At 40.2% G+C, this 12,273-nt stretch overlaps 6 non-coding genes across 6 annotated transcripts; all 6 read left to right on the forward strand.

Annotated features, from left to right (window-relative positions):
- Positions 1–1,197: 1,197 nt before the first annotated feature.
- LOC131707906 (U1 spliceosomal RNA) lies at positions 1,198–1,356 on the forward strand. Its single transcript, XR_009311236.1, has one exon. It is a non-coding gene; the product is annotated as a U1 spliceosomal RNA (small nuclear RNA).
- Positions 1,357–3,091: 1,735 nt separating this feature from the next.
- Positions 3,092–3,210, forward strand: LOC131706595 (5S ribosomal RNA). Its single transcript, XR_009310666.1, has one exon. It is a non-coding gene; the product is annotated as a 5S ribosomal RNA (ribosomal RNA).
- An 893-nt stretch (positions 3,211–4,103) lies between these two features.
- On the forward strand, positions 4,104–4,267 carry LOC131707270 (U1 spliceosomal RNA). The gene has a single exon (XR_009311066.1). It is a non-coding gene; the product is annotated as a U1 spliceosomal RNA (small nuclear RNA).
- Positions 4,268–5,983: 1,716 nt separating this feature from the next.
- Positions 5,984–6,102, forward strand: LOC131706599 (5S ribosomal RNA). The gene has a single exon (XR_009310668.1). It is a non-coding gene; the product is annotated as a 5S ribosomal RNA (ribosomal RNA).
- Positions 6,103–6,995: 893 nt separating this feature from the next.
- LOC131707271 (U1 spliceosomal RNA) lies at positions 6,996–7,159 on the forward strand. The gene has a single exon (XR_009311067.1). It is a non-coding gene; the product is annotated as a U1 spliceosomal RNA (small nuclear RNA).
- Positions 7,160–8,887: 1,728 nt separating this feature from the next.
- Positions 8,888–9,006, forward strand: LOC131706601 (5S ribosomal RNA). Its single transcript, XR_009310669.1, has one exon. It is a non-coding gene; the product is annotated as a 5S ribosomal RNA (ribosomal RNA).
- The last annotated feature ends 3,267 nt before the right edge of the window (positions 9,007–12,273 follow it).

The raw sequence follows: 12,273 nt of genomic DNA on the forward strand, positions 1-12,273 counted from the left end.
TTTTAGCATCTATATTCCCAATACCTCGCCAATGTCTTTTTGTTATACAAAGAGCAATGTTTCAGTTTTTATGGGGCAGTAAATGTGAGAAGGTTAAAAGACAGATAATGTATAAAACTTTAAATTGTGGTGGGAAAAATGTCCCTGACTTGGGGAAAAAACTGCATTGTATTTTTGTGACTTGTGTGGTTAAAGGGTGTGTTTGTACAAACCAAAGTCTTAGGAAATGGACTTTCTTTGCAGGGTTTTGGTTAAAAGGGATTATTTGTCAGTTATGGAAAATGCGGTTGAGTTTAAAGGTGCCATACGCAGAACAACGGCCTTTTATTTATAATTTTGTAAAAACATTCATTGTTAAATATAAAGTAAATAGTCTTGCCCTAGAGGAGATATCTTGTGCTCGCCTGGAACAGCTAGTTTGCACAGAAGGGTTAGCTTTGCTCCCAGTTGGGACATTAGTGGAGGAGGACTGTAGGACGGTGTGGAGAAATGTATCTGCCTCCTATCTCTTGAATGCCCATAGGGATTTGGCTTGGAGTGTGGTCCACCAGTGTCTTCCTCTAAGAAGCTTTTTATATTGACGTGGTGGAACAGCTAGTCCTGTTTGCATAAGGCCAGGATGTTGGGGGGAAGAGACGGTACATCATTTGATGTGGTCTTGTTCCTTTGCACAGGAAGTGTGGCAGAAGATGTGTATCTGGTTGGAGAAAATAGAGAGAAAGATAATCTTGACAGAACATGGCATCCTTTATGGATTATTAGGTATAAAGATAAGTAAAGAGAAATTTTGTAAGATCTGGGCGATTATCAATTCCACAAAAGATGCGTTGTGGAAAGCAAGGAACATACTGCAATGGAAGAAATGTGATTTGCCAGCAGAAGCAGTATATGCTTTAGCACTTTCTGTAGCAAAGGATTACGTGGCACGAGACGTGGGGCACAGATCCAGAGAAGAAGTGAGTAAAATTTGGGGGCTGGAGAAGGAGCAGATGATTTCCCAAATTGTTCTTAGGTGTTAGTTTAATTAGAGGATCCGGTTCTGATTGGTTCTGGGGGAGCAGGAGATATCGAATTAGGGCACAAGGGTGAGGGGAAGGCATTTATGGAGGTTAATTTTTGCAATATGTTTGTAATATGTAACAATATGATGGTCTTTTGTATAATACATATGTCATTTTATTTTGATTTGTAATTTTGTTAAGAACTTAATAAATCTTAAAAAAAGAAAAAAGGTTCACCCAGGGCGAGGCTCGGCCATTGCACTCCGGCTGTGCTGACCCCTGCGAATTCCCCAAATGCGGGAATCTCGACTGCATAATTTCTGGTAGTGGGGGACTGCGTTCGCGCTCTCCCCTGAAACTATGGTCAAAGACAGAAACAAACACGAACCCGTCGGAGGAAGGAACTCACTCACTAGTTGTTCAACAACTCTCCGGCAGGCGGCTTCGTCACACAGGGAGTCAGGTTTTCTTTAAAAGGAGCTCAATGTTTTTAGCTTTCTGACTGTCAAATAAATAGCTACGTGGTTCCTGCACATCTATTTCCATGTTTCGTTATTTTTTATTGACAAGACTAAAAGTAAAGACTCAGCAGTGTCTGTATCAAAGTTTTTATTTTTATTTTAAATAATTGGAAATCATTTTCGAGCTTATCAGTTTTATTTATTTAGTTGATGTTTTTTATTCAAAGCAACTTACAGATAAACTGTGCATCACAACTGCTGCTGCTGCTGCTGCTGCTGCTGCAGAGTCACTTACAATAGGACCTGGGTTTTACATCTCATTTGAAGGAAGGAGCACAAGGAGGTTAAGGGACTTGCTCAGGGACAGGGTCACACACAATGAGCCAGTGGCTGAGCTGGGATTGAACCAGGAACCTCCCGGTAACAAGAGCTTTTCTTTAACCACCTGACCACTAAGCCCCTTAAATCATATCTTGGCAGACAAACACTTTAATTAGACAACATAAAACCACATACAAGCAGATTTACAAGCAGGGCTGCAATCGCGTTCGCGCTCTCCCCTGATGTTATAGTCAAAGTTAAAAACACAGGTATTGAAAGCAATTAGCGATTATCTATATATCTCCAGCAGGTGGCTCTGTCAGACTGGGAATGAGATTTTGTTTTTTCTTTCGGAGCGTATAATGTTCTAGAAAGTACCAAAGTGTTTTATGTACATGTATTGTGAAGTGTTTCATCTTGAGAAGACAAAGTAACGAGTCAGCGGCACGTGTATCAAAGTTACAAAGTTGCTAATATTAAAGAAGACGAGGTTCAGCGGTACAGTTGTTTTTTTTAAAACATAGTGTTTCAGTTCTGTACAGACGTTCTATGTCGTTATCCGTTATTGATTCAGCTTTATTTAGATGATTGCCTTTACCTTGTTTTAATTTCCTGTTCCTCTGAGATACGAATCTACCAGCTTTACATCTTTTTTTTTTTTTTAACGTATTCTCATTTTGTTGATCATTAATGCACATTTCTGTACTGTGGGTGTTGTCGAGCGATTGAAAACGAGACATTTTGTGTTTGAATTGAAAGTGATGGTCTCGAGGAGTCGAACAGGTCACAATAAGCCTTCATTCATGTATCATGTAACCACATGTATGCTGTCTCTAACTGGAGGAGAGGGACCCTTGCCGTACTGCTCAGCCTAAAGAACCACACGAGTTGTTTGAAAGGGGGATTTATTTTGTAGAATAAACATCAAATTGGTTTCAGGGCATACAGTCCTCCAACGGCAACACAGCTCAGTAGTACAGCTGAGATCCATTACAACACTGCTGCAGATTCAAACTAAAAGAGGGTAATATACAAAATGGATGCCTTTGAGAACTTAACACTTTCAATGCCAACGTGTGGCTACTACTTTGTGAACATACAATTTCGCAAGAATCTAATGGCACTTTTAATGCTGCTATATACACACACAGACACACGGACACACGGGCCCGCACACGTGGAGCCCAGAGCTGCTTAAATGTTAACGTTTGTGACAAATTAGAGATCTGGAAATCCCTCCCCCAACCTGTCATTGCATGAATGATATTAACTTAATACTATGAAAGAGATAAACCAAGACTGTCGTTCGCTTACGGCCATACCACCTTGAGAACGCCCGATCTCGTCTGATCTCGGAAGCTAAGCAAGGTCGGGCCTGGTTAGTACTTGGATGGGAGACCGCCTGGGAATACCAGGTGCTGTAAGCTTTTCTTTCTGCAGCTTGACAGGGGGCGCTATTTCCCTTGTTATTTATGTTACTAACCTGGAAGCTGTAAGTCTAAACATCGTTTTCTTTTTTTTGTTTTTTTATTGTCCCATTCCACACACGAACAAGTATTGTATCAGCCTTTACTGGTTTTGAAAACTGAGTTAGGACAGAAAGGGTTATCGTATTATATTCTAAGCCGAAACTACCAGTAGCGGTCCGATACAAACAAATGTGAACAGGGTTAAGACAAAAGTACTGACGAGTTTTGCTAGTTATGGTTAGTTTAATTAATTAAAAAAAGAAATAAAAGTTGATGAAGTACTTTTTATTATAGTAACAGAACGAGACATGTTTTAAAGCCACAAACTGCGTGTTTAGATTATTGTGCCAAACAAGAGAACAAAACGAGCATATCAACCAAGAACGGATTTAGTGACCCGTTCATTCGTTCGAGTTTATTTATATTATGTGTGACCTTAACAAATGTTTGACCAATGTTTTGCTTGCTTTCTTTTTGAAAGTCGTACATTTGTTACATTTTTTTTTATTTCGTTTACGCAGACGTGTATACAGACCCGTCGCTTCTTTTGCGGAACATCTCACATGCTGCTGCACGAATGACGTCGTCCTGTGTAAATCCTGGCATCTTGTCCTCCAATGATAAAGGCGCATGCAAATATATACCGAGAGGCATTACGGGAATGCAATTTATAAATACTTATACTGAAAACTGAAGGAACCCATTACACCCAACAGACTGGAAAGTGCGATATGATAACAATGAAAATGTTATATTAGGAAAAGAGTGTTTCTTTAAATTGCAGATGTAGGCACCGTTTCTTTGAAAAATGTCTCTTGTGGACGGGTGACGACTCGCAATGTGTACAACTCATACTTACCTGGCAGGGGAGATACCATGATCATGAAGGTGGTTCACCCAGGGCGAGGCTCGGCCATTGCACTCCGGCTGTGCTGACCCCTGCGAATTCCCCAAATGCGGGAATCTCGACTGCATAATTTCTGGTAGTGGGGGACTGCGTTCGCGCTCTCCCCTGAAACTATGGTCAAAGACAGAAACAAACACGAACCCGTCGGAGGAAGGAACTCACTCACTAGTTGTTCAACAACTCTCCGGCAGGCGGCTTCGTCACACAGGGAGTCAGGTTTTCTTTAAAAGGAGCTCAATGTTTTTAGCTTTCTGACTGTCAAATAAATAGCTACGTGGTTCCTGCACATCTATTTCCATGTTTCGTTATTTTTTATTGACAAGACTAAAAGTAAAGACTCAGCAGTGTCTGTATCAAAGTTTTTATTTTTATTTTAAATAATTGGAAATCATTTTCGAGCTTATCAGTTTTATTTATTTAGTTGATGTTTTTTATTCAGATAAACTGTGCATCACAACTGCTGCTGCTGCTGCTGCAGAGTCACTTACAATAGGACCTGGGTTTTACATCTCATTTGAAGGAAGGAGCACAAGGAGGTTAAGGGACTTGCTCAGGGACAGGGTCACACACAATGAGCCAGTGGCTGAGCTGGGATTGAACCAGGAACCTCCCGGTAACAAGAGCTTTTCTTTAACCACCTGACCACTAAGCCCCTTAAATCATATCTTGGCAGACAAACACTTTAATTAGACAACATAAAACCACATACAAGCAGATTTACAAGCAGGGCTGCAATCGCGTTCGCGCTCTCCCCTGATGTTATAGTCAAAGTTAAAAACACAGGTATTGAAAGCAATTAGCGATTATCTATATATCTCCAGCAGGTGGCTCTGTCAGACTGGGAATGAGATTTTGTTTTTTCTTTCGGAGCGTATAATGTTCTAGAAAGTACCAAAGTGTTTTATGTACATGTATTGTGAAGTGTTTCATCTTGAGAAGACAAAGTAACGAGTCAGCGGCACGTGTATCAAAGTTACAAAGTTGCTAATATTAAAGAAGACGAGGTTCAGCGGTACAGTTGTTTTTTTAAAACATAGTGTTTCAGTTCTGTACAGACGTTCTATGTCGTTATCCGTTATTGATTCAGCTTTATTTAGATGATTGCCTTTACCTTGTTTTAATTTCCCGTTCCTCTGAGATACGAATCTACCAGCTTTACATCTTTTTTTTTTTTTTTTTAACGTATTCTCATTTTGTTGATCATTAATGCACATTTCTGTACTGTGGGTGTTGTCGAGCGATTGAAAACGAGACATTTTGTGTTTGAATTGAAAGTGATGGTCTCGAGGAGTCGAACAGGTCACAATAAGCCTTCATCCATGTATCATGTAACCACATGTATGCTGTCTCTAACTGGAGGAGAGGGACCCTTGCCGTACTGCTCAGCCTAAAGAACCACACGAGTTGTTTGAAAGGGGGATTTATTTTGTAGAATAAACATCAAATTGGTTTCAGGGCATACAGTCCTCCAACGGCAACACAGCTCAGTAGTACAGCTGAGATCCATTACAACACTGCTGCAGATTCAAACTAAAAGAGGGTAATATACAAAATGGATGCCTTTGAGAACTTAACACTTTCAATGCCAACGTGTGGCTACTACTTTGTGAACATACAATTTCGCAAGAATCTAATGGCACTTTTAATGCTGCTATATACACACACAGACACACGGACACACGGGCCCGCACACGTGGAGCCCAGAGCTGCTTAAATGTTAACGTTTGTGACAAATTAGAGATCTGGAAATCCCTCCCCCAACCTGTCATTGCATGAATGATATTAACTTAATACTATGAAAGAGATAAACCAAGACTGTCGTTCGCTTACGGCCATACCACCTTGAGAACGCCCGATCTCGTCTGATCTCGGAAGCTAAGCAAGGTCGGGCCTGGTTAGTACTTGGATGGGAGACCGCCTGGGAATACCAGGTGCTGTAAGCTTTTCTTTCTGCAGCTTGACAGGGGGCGCTATTTCCCTTGTTATTTATGTTACTAACCTGGAAGCTGTAAGTCTAAACATCGTTTTCTTTTTTTTGTTTTTTTATTGTCCCATTCCACACACGAACAAGTATTGTATCAGCCTTTACTGGTTTTGAAAACTGAGTTAGGACAGAAAGGGTTATCGTATTATATTCTAAGCCGAAACTACCAGTAGCGGTCCGATACAAACAAATGTGAACAGGGTTAAGACAAAAGTACTGACGAGTTTTGCTAGTTATGGTTAGTTTAATTAATTAAAAAAAGAAATAAAAGTTGATGAAGTACTTTTTATTATAGTAACAGAACGAGACATGTTTTAAAGCCACAAACTGCGTGTTTAGATTATTGTGCCAAACAAGAGAACAAAACGAGCATATCAACCAAGAACGGATTTAGTGACCCGTTCATTCGTTCGAGTTTATTTATATTATGTGTGACCTTAACAAATGTTTGACCAATGTTTTGCTTGCTTTCTTTTTGAAAGTCGTACATTTGTTACATTTTTTTTTATTTCGTTTACGCAGACGTGTATACAGACCCGTCGCTTCTTTTGCGGAACATCTCACATGCTGCTGCACGAATGACGTCGTCCTGTGTAAATCCTGGCATCTTGTCCTCCAATGATAAAGGCGCATGCAAATATATACCGAGAGGCATTACGGGAATGCAATTTATAAATACTTATACTGAAAACTGAAGGAACCCATTACACCCAACAGACTGGAAAGTGCGATATGATAACAATGAAAATGTTATATTAGGAAAAGAGTGTTTCTTTAAATTGCAGATGTAGGCACCGTTTCTTTGAAAAATGTCTCTTGTGGACGGGTGACGACTCGCAATGTGTACAACTCATACTTACCTGGCAGGGGAGATACCATGATCATGAAGGTGGTTCACCCAGGGCGAGGCTCGGCCATTGCACTCCGGCTGTGCTGACCCCTGCGAATTCCCCAAATGCGGGAATCTCGACTGCATAATTTCTGGTAGTGGGGGACTGCGTTCGCGCTCTCCCCTGAAACTATGGTCAAAGACAGAAACAAACACGAACCCGTCGGAGGAAGGAACTCACTCACTAGTTGTTCAACAACTCTCCGGCAGGCGGCTTCGTCACACAGGGAGTCAGGTTTTCTTTAAAAGGAGCTCAATGTTTTTAGCTTTCTGACTGTCAAATAAATAGCTACGTGGTTCCTGCACATCTATTTCCATGTTTCGTTATTTTTTATTGACAAGACTAAAAGTAAAGACTCAGCAGTGTCTGTATCAAAGTTTTTATTTTTATTTTAAATAATTGGAAATCATTTTCGAGCTTATCAGTTTTATTTATTTAGTTGATGTTTTTTATTCAAAGCAACTTACAGATAAACTGTGCATCACAACTGCTGCTGCTGCTGCTGCAGAGTCACTTACAATAGGACCTGGGTTTTACATCTCATTTGAAGGAAGGAGCACAAGGAGGTTAAGGGACTTGCTCAGGGACAGGGTCACACACAATGAGCCAGTGGCTGAGCTGGGATTGAACCAGGAACCTCCCGGTAACAAGAGCTTTTCTTTAACCACCTGACCACTAAGCCCCTTAAATCATATCTTGGCAGACAAACACTTTAATTAGACAACATAAAACCACATACAAGCAGATTTACAAGCAGGGCTGCAATCGCGTTCGCGCTCTCCCCTGATGTTATAGTCAAAGTTAAAAACACAGGTATTGAAAGCAATTAGCGATTATCTATATATCTCCAGCAGGTGGCTCTGTCAGACTGGGAATGAGATTTTGTTTTTTCTTTCGGAGCGTATAATGTTCTAGAAAGTACCAAAGTGTTTTATGTACATGTATTGTGAAGTGTTTCATCTTGAGAAGACAAAGTAACGAGTCAGCGGCACGTGTATCAAAGTTACAAAGTTGCTAATATTAAAGAAGACGAGGTTCAGCGGTACAGTTGTTTTTTTAAAACATAGTGTTTCAGTTCTGTACAGACGTTCTATGTCGTTATCCGTTATTGATTCAGCTTTATTTAGATGATTGCCTTTACCTTGTTTTAATTTCCCGTTCCTCTGAGATACGAATCTACCAGCTTTACATCTTTTTTTTTTTTTTTTTAACGTATTCTCATTTTGTTGATCATTAATGCACATTTCTGTACTGTGGGTGTTGTCGAGCGATTGAAAACGAGACATTTTGTGTTTGAATTGAAAGTGATGGTCTCGAGGAGTCGAACAGGTCACAATAAGCCTTCATCCATGTATCATGTAACCACATGTATGCTGTCTCTAACTGGAGGAGAGGGACCCTTGCCGTACTGCTCAGCCTAAAGAACCACACGAGTTGTTTGAAAGGGGGATTTATTTTGTAGAATAAACATCAAATTGGTTTCAGGGCATACAGTCCTCCAACGGCAACACAGCTCAGTAGTACAGCTGAGATCCATTACAACACTGCTGCAGATTCAAACTAAAAGAGGGTAATATACAAAATGGATGCCTTTGAGAACTTAACACTTTCAATGCCAACGTGTGGCTACTACTTTGTGAACATACAATTTCGCAAGAATCTAATGGCACTTTTAATGCTGCTATATACACACACAGACACACGGACACACGGGCCCGCACACGTGGAGCCCAGAGCTGCTTAAATGTTAACGTTTGTGACAAATTAGAGATCTGGAAATCCCTCCCCCAACCTGTCATTGCATGAATGATATTAACTTAATACTATGAAAGAGATAAACCAAGACTGTCGTTCGCTTACGGCCATACCACCTTGAGAACGCCCGATCTCGTCTGATCTCGGAAGCTAAGCAAGGTCGGGCCTGGTTAGTACTTGGATGGGAGACCGCCTGGGAATACCAGGTGCTGTAAGCTTTTCTTTCTGCAGCTTGACAGGGGGCGCTATTTCCCTTGTTATTTATGTTACTAACCTGGAAGCTGTAAGTCTAAACATCGTTTTCTTTTTTTTGTTTTTTTATTGTCCCATTCCACACACGAACAAGTATTGTATCAGCCTTTACTGGTTTTGAAAACTGAGTTAGGACAGAAAGGGTTATCGTATTATATTCTAAGCCGAAACTACCAGTAGCGGTCCGATACAAACAAATGTGAACAGGGTTAAGACAAAAGTACTGACGAGTTTTGCTAGTTATGGTTAGTTTAATTAATTAAAAAAAGAAATAAAAGTTGATGAAGTACTTTTTATTATAGTAACAGAACGAGACATGTTTTAAAGCCACAAACTGCGTGTTTAGATTATTGTGCCAAACAAGAGAACAAAACGAGCATATCAACCAAGAACGGATTTAGTGACCCGTTCATTCGTTCGAGTTTATTTATATTATGTGTGACCTTAACAAATGTTTGACCAATGTTTTGCTTGCTTTCTTTTTGAAAGTCGTACATTTGTTACATTTTTTTTTATTTCGTTTACGCAGACGTGTATACAGACCCGTCGCTTCTTTTGCGGAACATCTCACATGCTGCTGCACGAATGACGTCGTCCTGTGTAAATCCTGGCATCTTGTCCTCCAATGATAAAGGCGCATGCAAATATATACCGAGAGGCATTACGGGAATGCAATTTATAAATACTTATACTGAAAACTGAAGGAACCCATTACACCCAACAGACTGGAAAGTGCGATATGATAACAATGAAAATGTTATATTAGGAAAAGAGTGTTTCTTTAAATTGCAGATGTAGGCACCGTTTCTTTGAAAAATGTCTCTTGTGGACGGGTGATGACTCGCAATGTGTACAACTCATACTTACCTGGCAGGGGAGATACCATGATCATGAAGGAACGTTGGATTTTTCATTCTATTTCGTTGGATGGATTTTGAGGAATTCCTTTTTTGTTCCTTTGTTTTGGAGGACCTGCCGTTTGAAGATGTCGGCTTTTGGAGTGCGACGGAATGCTATTCGTTTTGAGCTTTTGAATGACTTGGCTATGGACCGATTGGAGTTTAGTAGGAATGTGTTGCAAAAAGGACTGGGTTTTCACCCTAGAAATCTGGATTTCATCTTTGCCTTTCCTGGTAAGAAAACTTTTGAAGTTATTTTTTCCACTTTTGCCATGTTTGAAGTTTGTTTAGAAAAGTTTAAAAAATTTGGAGACCAGTTTAAGAATATTGCTATGGTTCCATTGACAAGAAGGGAGTTAAAAGTAATCCATGTGGTAATGTTTTCGGAGCTGGTACAATATGAGGATATTTTAACCTGGCTGTCACAATATTGTGATGTGATTGTTGGCTCGACGGTAAAAGACGAGGATGGCGTGAAAACCGGGGAAAGGAAGTTTCAAGTTAAACTTCGTAGAGACATTGTAAGTGGAGACTACAAGCACTTACCTAACACTATTCAAATAGGTTCTTGTAGAGGATATGTGTTCTATATGGGTCAGCCGAAAGTATGCAGATCTTGTGGACAAACTGGGCATTTTTCAGCCACTTGTGATCAGAAGTTTTGCAGGAATTGTGGTGCTTTTGGCCATTTTCCCAATGAATGTAAACTCCCCTTGAAGTGCAACCTATGTGGGGAGTCAAATCACGTTTTCAGAGACTGTCCTTTTGCATACGCTAATCGAGTTAAGAAACAGAGAGCTGTTAATTTGTCAGAGAAGCCAACAGAATCCTCCGCTGAGGTGGATCCAGAACCAACTTCAGTGTTGGAACTGCCCGTGGAGGGTCTGGAGAATCTATTTCAGGAGCCAGAATCGGAGCCAGGGCCAAAGCTAGATCCTGAGCCAGAGTCAGCACCAGTGTCGGAGACTACTGAAGATTGTAGTTTTGCAACAGAAATCAATGTCCAGTTTGCTCAACAATCAAATGAACTTAAGGTGTTAGAAGAAGTAAACCTTTTGGTGGAAGCACTTGGGTCTGTTGAGGCTGAACAGGATTTGGGCGAAACTGATTTTTTACCGGGGACATCAGATTTACCGGGGCTGAGGTTTTCTGAGCAGAGTGATGAGGAGGAAGGAGAAATGGATTTCTCTGCCTCCGAGAGCAGGAAAAGAAAGATGAAGGACAAAGAGGGGGCAGACAATTCAGAGTCAGAAGCAGGTTCGGACTCTGCTTCGGTTTCAGGGCAATCTTTTTTAGACTCTGATAATGTAAGTACTTTTGCGTCTGCTACTCACATGAAAATAGAGACTAGTGAAGGCATGGAGAGTACAAAAGGGAAGAAAAAGAAAAAAGGGAGAAGCGGGAGAAAACAGACTTGATATCTGTCCGGGGTTGCTTTCTTTTCCTTGTTTCAATGGTACTTTCATTAGTATCGGTCAATGTTAGAAGCATTAAGGACCCTGTTAAACGTCTTTCGGTCTTGGACTTTTTGAAAAAGAGGAAAGGTGATATTTTTTTGTTACAGGAATGTTGGATCCCTTATCAAGATAATTATTGTAAATATGAAGAAATGTGGGATTCGGGGTTGTCAGTATGGTCGGGTGACAACAGTAACAGAGCAGCGGGTGTGGCAATCTTGTTTAAAGGGAAGGGGTTCGACATAATGGCAATAAGAAGGGTGGTGGATGGGAGGTTGTTGGTGGTGGATATAGATTGGTGTGGGGTAAAGGTGCGTTTAATTAATGTTTATTGTCCCGTGGATTTGACGGAGAGGTTGGATTTGTTGAGTAGGCTATCACCACTTTTAGTTTGCAATTTCAATATTATAATTGGTGGTGACTTTAATTGTTTACTTTCGAAAAAAGATAGAAAATCCCAAACTGAGTTTTATCTAGATGGCAGCTCGAGAGTACTTCAGACCATTATTGAGGACTTTCATTTAAAAGATGTATTTGGAGTAAGAGTTTCAGATTCGGATTTTTTTACATGGTCAAGCAGTAACTTTTCAGTTAGATCTCGCATTGATTATTTTTTCATTTCCAAAGACATTAAGGTTGAGGATTTTAGTCTTTATCCAGTCTTTTTTTCAGACCATTCTTTACTATATACAGAGTTGGATATTCAAGCTAAAACTAAGTTTGGGAAGGGTGTTTGGAAATTAAATGTACTTTTGTTAAAAGAGGAGAAGATTGTGCAAAGATTTAGAGGAATGTATAGGAACTGGCAGACCGTAAAATGTTTGTATAATTCTGTGGGAGAATGGTGGGAGGATGTTAAAAAGAGAGTGAAAGTTTT

The sequence above is a fragment of the Acipenser ruthenus genome, chromosome 2, assembly GCF_902713425.1.
Source record: "Acipenser ruthenus chromosome 2, fAciRut3.2 maternal haplotype, whole genome shotgun sequence".
Lineage (NCBI taxonomy): Eukaryota > Metazoa > Chordata > Actinopteri > Acipenseriformes > Acipenseridae > Acipenser > Acipenser ruthenus.